A 5,688-nucleotide genomic window follows, 5' to 3' on the forward strand; every position below is an offset into this window, starting at 1 on the left:
AGGTTAAACAACACAACATAAGCTCACAGACAAACACACACAGTCAAGACTTTACAAAATTGTATACATGATGGAAAGCCCTGAATATGGGCAGAAAAAAAGAACCAGTACATAAATGCCCAGCATACAAACAATTATGTTAAATCAGCAGCAGCCATCCACATTAAGGACACTGGCCACTCATTTCAGGATGTTACTCGTGGAAGAATGTGTTGGGGTGGGACACTACGACCGTAGTGTGTGGACATACAAGGTGAGAATGTGGGTCTCGCGGGAGGCGTGCGCGAGATAGTTCCTGCAGTCGCGCTATCCTCTGTGTCCTCGGTGGCTCAGATGGATAGAGCGTCTGCCATGAAAGCAGGAGATCCCGGGTTCGAGTCCCGGTCGGGGCACACATTTTCACCTGTCTCCGTTGATATATATCAACGCCAGTCAGCAGCTGAAGGTATTAAAATAATTCTAATTTAGATAAATTGTGGTTGAGAGGGGGGGGAGAGAGAGAGGAACATTTGACATATGAAGAAATCTTTGTGACTCGTAATACTTCCACAGGGTCACAAAACAATAGTAAATAAACCTAATCTCGTACAGATTCGCGTATGGAGGACATAGTGATAGACATCCCTGGGGTTGTGAAGCAACTGAATGGGTTGAAAACAAATAAATCGCCAGGTCCTGATGGGATTCCACTCGGTTTTACAGAGAGTACTCTATTGCATTGGCTCCTACTTAGCTTGCATGTATCGAGAATCTCTTGCCCAACGTGAAGTCCCGAGCGACTGGAAAAAAACGTAGGTGACCCCTGTATAGAAGAAGGGTAGAAGGACGGATCCTCGAAATTACAGTCCAATATCCTTAAGATCAGTTTGTTGCAGGATTCTCGAACATATTCTCAGTTCGAATATAATGAATTTCCTTGAGACAGAGAAGTTGCTGTCCATGCACCAGCACGACTTTAGAAAGCATCGCTCCTGCGAAACGCAACTCGCCCTTTTTTCACATGATATCTTGCGAACCATGGATGACGGGTATCAGACGGATACCATATTCCTTGACTTCCGGAAAGCGTTTGACTCGGTGTCCCACTGCAGACTCCTAACTAAGGTACGAGCATATGGGATTGGTTCCCAAGTATGTGAGTGGCTCGAAGACTTCTTAACTAATAGAGCCCAGTACGTTGTCCTCGATGGTGAGTGTTCATCGGAGGTGAGGGTATCATCTGGAGTGCCCCAGGGACGTGTGGTAGGTCCGCTGTTGTTTTCTATCTACATAAATGATCTTTTGGATAGGGTGGATAGCAATGTGCGGCTGTTTGCTGATGATGCTGTGGTGTACGGGAAGGTGTCGTCGTTGAGTGACTGTAGGAGGATACAAGATGACTTGGACAGGATTTGTGATTGGTGTAAAGACATAGATAAATGTAAATTAATGTACATGAATAGGGAAAAGAATCCTGTAATGTTTGAATACTCCATTAGTAGTGTAGCGCTTGACACAGTCACATCGATTAAATATTTGGGCGTAACACTGCAGAGCGATATGAAGTGGGACAGGCATGTAATGGCAGTTGTGGGGAAGGCGGACAGTCGTCTTCGGTTCATTGGTAGAATTATGGGAAGATGTGGTTCATCTGTAAAGGAGATCGCTTATAAAACACTAATACGACCTATTCTTGAGAACTGTCAGGTCACGTCGGATTGAGGGAGGACATAGAAGCAATTCAGAGGCGGGCTGCTAGATTTGTTACTGGTAGGTTTGATCATCACGCGAGTGTTACGGAAATGCTTCAGGAACTCGGGTGGGAGTGTCTAGAGGAAAGGAGGCGTTCTTTTCGTGAATCGTTACTGAGGAAATTTAGAGAATCAGCATTTGAGGGTGACTGCAGTACAATTTTACTGCCGCCAACTTACATTTCGCGGGAAGACCAGAAAGATAAGATAAGAGAGACTAGTACTCGTACAGAGGCATATAGGCAGTCGTTTTTCCCTCGTATGGGAGTGGAACAGGGAGAGAAGATGCTAGTTGTGATACGAGGTACCCTCTGCCACGCACCGTATGCTGGATTGCGGAGTATGTATGTAGATGAAGATGTAGAACATGATTATTGATATCAGTTGTAGAGGGATTTTGGTTTGGTACATTATTTACATAACCACCTTGATTGTGGCGAATTATGTTGGTCACATTAAGCTGCCACCGTCTCTTGACATGCAAGATAAAATCAAGGACAAACAGAGATTCTCAAATATAATGAAAACTTTTTTTCCAGTGGTAAGATGATATAATTGTTGTGTCGCACTGTTTCATATGAGAGAACACTGTGAATGCACTGGAGCACTACGTTTAGTATCATTCTTACTATCTTTAAGTAACATGCACTTTTGGGAGAGTTGGAGGGTGCCTGCGTCAGCAACGGCGAGGGAGTGAGGGATTTGGGGGGGGGGGGGTGGAGGGGCGCGGTCACGTCGGCGGCGGTCACGGTAATTGGGGGCGGAGGGCATCTCTGAAGGCGGCGTCCAGCGCGGCGAGCAGCCAGCTCTGGAACGTCTGTCGGTACGCGCTTTTCTGCCTGCCTCTCTTGTGCTCCTCCTAAAACTGTTTGCCGGACTGAAACTCGAACTCGGGACCTCTGCCTTCCATCGGCAAGTGCTCTACCGACTGAGCCACCCAAGCGCGGCTCACGAGTCGACCTCACAGCTTTACTTCTGCCAGTACCTTGTCTCCTACCTTCCAAACTTTACAGAAGCTCTCCAGCGAAACTGGAGTCGTGCTTGGTTGGGTGGCTCGTCTGCGCCAGCACGGTAGCTCAGGGTGTTCGCTCTCTAACAAGAAAAACTGAGTGAATGCTTCAACGTTGGACTTGAATGGGTGTCAGGGGGCTTCTACCCAGAACAAATGCAAGGAACAGTAACGAACAAAATTAGTTAAACAAAAGAAAAAAGGTGGTTGAGTACTTGCCCGCAGGAGGCAAAGGTCCCGGGTTCGAGTCTTGGTCCGGCACGCAGTTTTAATCTGCCAGAAAGTTTCTCATAACTTTTTCTCTTCAACAGGGTTTCCACAGAAAAGCTCCATACTTTCCAAAACAATTTAAAAAAAAAAAAGCTGTGGTGTGCAGCATTATCTAAGGCAACTCGAAATGATTCGCGTAATTTCCTAAACAATTCCTTTCGTTTTGTTTCAGGTCGTTCATAATTACCAGAAGTGACTACACCTCCAGCCGGCCGGTGTGACCGAGCGGTTCTAGACTCTTCAGTCTCGAACCGCGCGACCGCTACGGCTGCAGGTTCGAATCCTGCCTCGGGCACGGGTGTGTGTGATGTCCTTAGGTTAGTTAGGTTTAAGTAGTTCGAAGTTCTAGGGGCTGGTGACCTCAGATTTTAAGTCCCATAGAGCTCAGAGCCGTTTGACTACACCTCCAGAGAGAGCCCAATGCGTAGTGTGGTATGTCGAAACGAAATCACCCTTTTCTGTCCGAAGAAATTTTCGACGCGAATTTCAAAGGAAGCCACCAGACGTTAAGACGATTAAGGTTTGGTATGAGAAGAGCTATCCACTGGGATCGTAAACAGACAGTCAGGTTCTGGAACAAAACGCACTTCTGAGGAAGTGGTAGAAGAGATCAGAGACACCTTCCAACGAAGTTCCTGAGAGTCAGTTCGTCGAACATCAGGAAGGGAAAAAGCACCACAGGCGCGAAGATGCGAGCTCGTGCCAGTGACATAGGGACTCACCACTTGGACTGCCTTTCTTCTCGATCCTTATTTTTTTAAACCAAATGGTTCAAATGGCTCTGAGCACTATGGGACTTAACATCTGAGGCCATCAGTCCCCTAGAACTTAGAACTACTTAAACCTCACTAACCTAAGGACATCACAAACATCCATGCCCGAGGCAGACCTGCGACGGTAGCAGTCGCGCGGTTCCGGACTGAAACGCCTAGAACCGCTCGGCCACCGCGGCCGGCGTTTCAAACTGTCCACACGCATTTGTGGGGGCGGCATCTGACGAATCCGTTAGTTCTCTCCAGGTATCTTCTTCTCGTCTGCTTTTCCACTTGTAAAAACAATCGCCGTCGCTTATCGTTCCTCCACTAGTCCGAAGATACCTACTTCTGAGTTACTTACGTTGGCTGCGAGATTTCCACCAGCGCCATGGGCAGCGCTGAGGAAGAAGATGTCGACTTCGCCTCGGCCAATTGCCGTCCGAGTAGAATGCGCCAATCATCGGACGACAGTCGACAAAAGCCTACTCGGAAGATATAAGAGCAGCTCTCGCCCACTTGGTTGTAGATCGTCGTCCAGGGCTGACTTAGACAGAGAACGTCGTTTAGCGAACTCTTAGAAGTGAACACAGAGTTGTTGTAAATTCATTTGCTATGTAGTGTGAAGCCTACCTACGATTATTTCCACTTAAGACATTGAGGGCCCTTTCTGTGTTATATTAGAAGCAGTGTTACAGCCGTCATTATTACTCAGTCACAAAGATAAGTAAACATTTTAACTCATTTTGTAACACCTATTTTCGACCTATTTTGTATCTGTATCCATATTTCTATGGAAATTGGTAGGAGTTCATATGGTTCAAATGGCTCTGGGACTTAACATCTAAGGTCATCAGTCCCCGAAATTGGTAGTGTTGCTTATGTATAGTGCTGTATCCATCATGGAAATTCTTTGACTTTGTATACACATTTCAGTTATGTGAATTTTTTGAACGATGTTGTTTAAACTGTGCTTATGGATTTAATTAACTACTGAAATGTTTGTTTTATATTGTAATGTAAATATGTTGGTCCGTAGTTAGGGAACGCTGGGTTGAATTGTAAGGCATCGTGGTCTCCTGACTTTCATTGCTTATATATTCCGCCCTGACAATCATATTCCGCACATCAAGACGCTTCATTCGAACCTAAACTTGATAAGACAAAGTCAATGTTGTATGAATTCATGTAAACGATATGCAAATAACAATTAAGCGCACCGTGATTGAAATACTCGAGGCTGGCGTACACACACACACACACACACATTCAAGACACGACGGTCATGAAAGCTTTTAGTTCAGGAGAGGCATACATCACACACCAGGATGCCGGTTTCTTCAGAGGTTTTCACAGGGAGCTATCTATGTCGGCCAGTGGCTACCTGTGGAGAGGAAAGTGTGCGCCTGAGTGGAAGGGGGAACAAGCCCGTGTTCGGCTTAAAAGCAAATTCCGCTACATTGTGTGGGAGAACCCAACCTACACATTATTTACAAATATAGCATGCAGTTTCTGAGATTTTCACAGGGAGACAGCAAATGGCAAACGCCGATGCTACAGATTTCTGGATTGGTCGCCTTAAACAAAACGTCATTCTCCCGTTTTAGAAGAACAGTGCTGATTGGCAGACGATATTTCTGACACATTGAGCTGAAGGAGTAATGGAAGAGACCGAAAGATATACCCCTTCACGTCTGGCATGGAGAGGGGCCATTCCGTTGTCGCTCTTGGAGCGAGGAACAAGTCTATCCTCAGTACTTCACTGGGAGAGCACCTCTGTCGAGAGCAAATCAGAGTGCAACTCTGTATTGAGTCCTTGTGATTAAGCGTTGTTCACTGTGTTGGCCGACACACTTATTGTGCGGTGTGAACGGACAGAGTTATAGTTAAACCCCTGCGAGCGACTTTTTGGCGGCATCGCGGTGGA

The 5,688-nt window shown here is 46.2% G+C and overlaps 1 non-coding gene across 1 annotated transcript; it reads left to right on the plus strand.

The window, feature by feature from the left end:
- The first annotated feature begins 318 nt into the window (after positions 1-318).
- On the plus strand, positions 319-392 carry Trnas-uga. Its single transcript has one exon. It is a non-coding gene; the product is annotated as a tRNA-Ser (tRNA).
- The last annotated feature ends 5,296 nt before the right edge of the window (positions 393-5,688 follow it).

The sequence above is a fragment of the Schistocerca americana genome, chromosome 9 (assembly GCF_021461395.2).
Source record: "Schistocerca americana isolate TAMUIC-IGC-003095 chromosome 9, iqSchAmer2.1, whole genome shotgun sequence".
Taxonomy (NCBI): domain Eukaryota; kingdom Metazoa; phylum Arthropoda; class Insecta; order Orthoptera; family Acrididae; genus Schistocerca; species Schistocerca americana.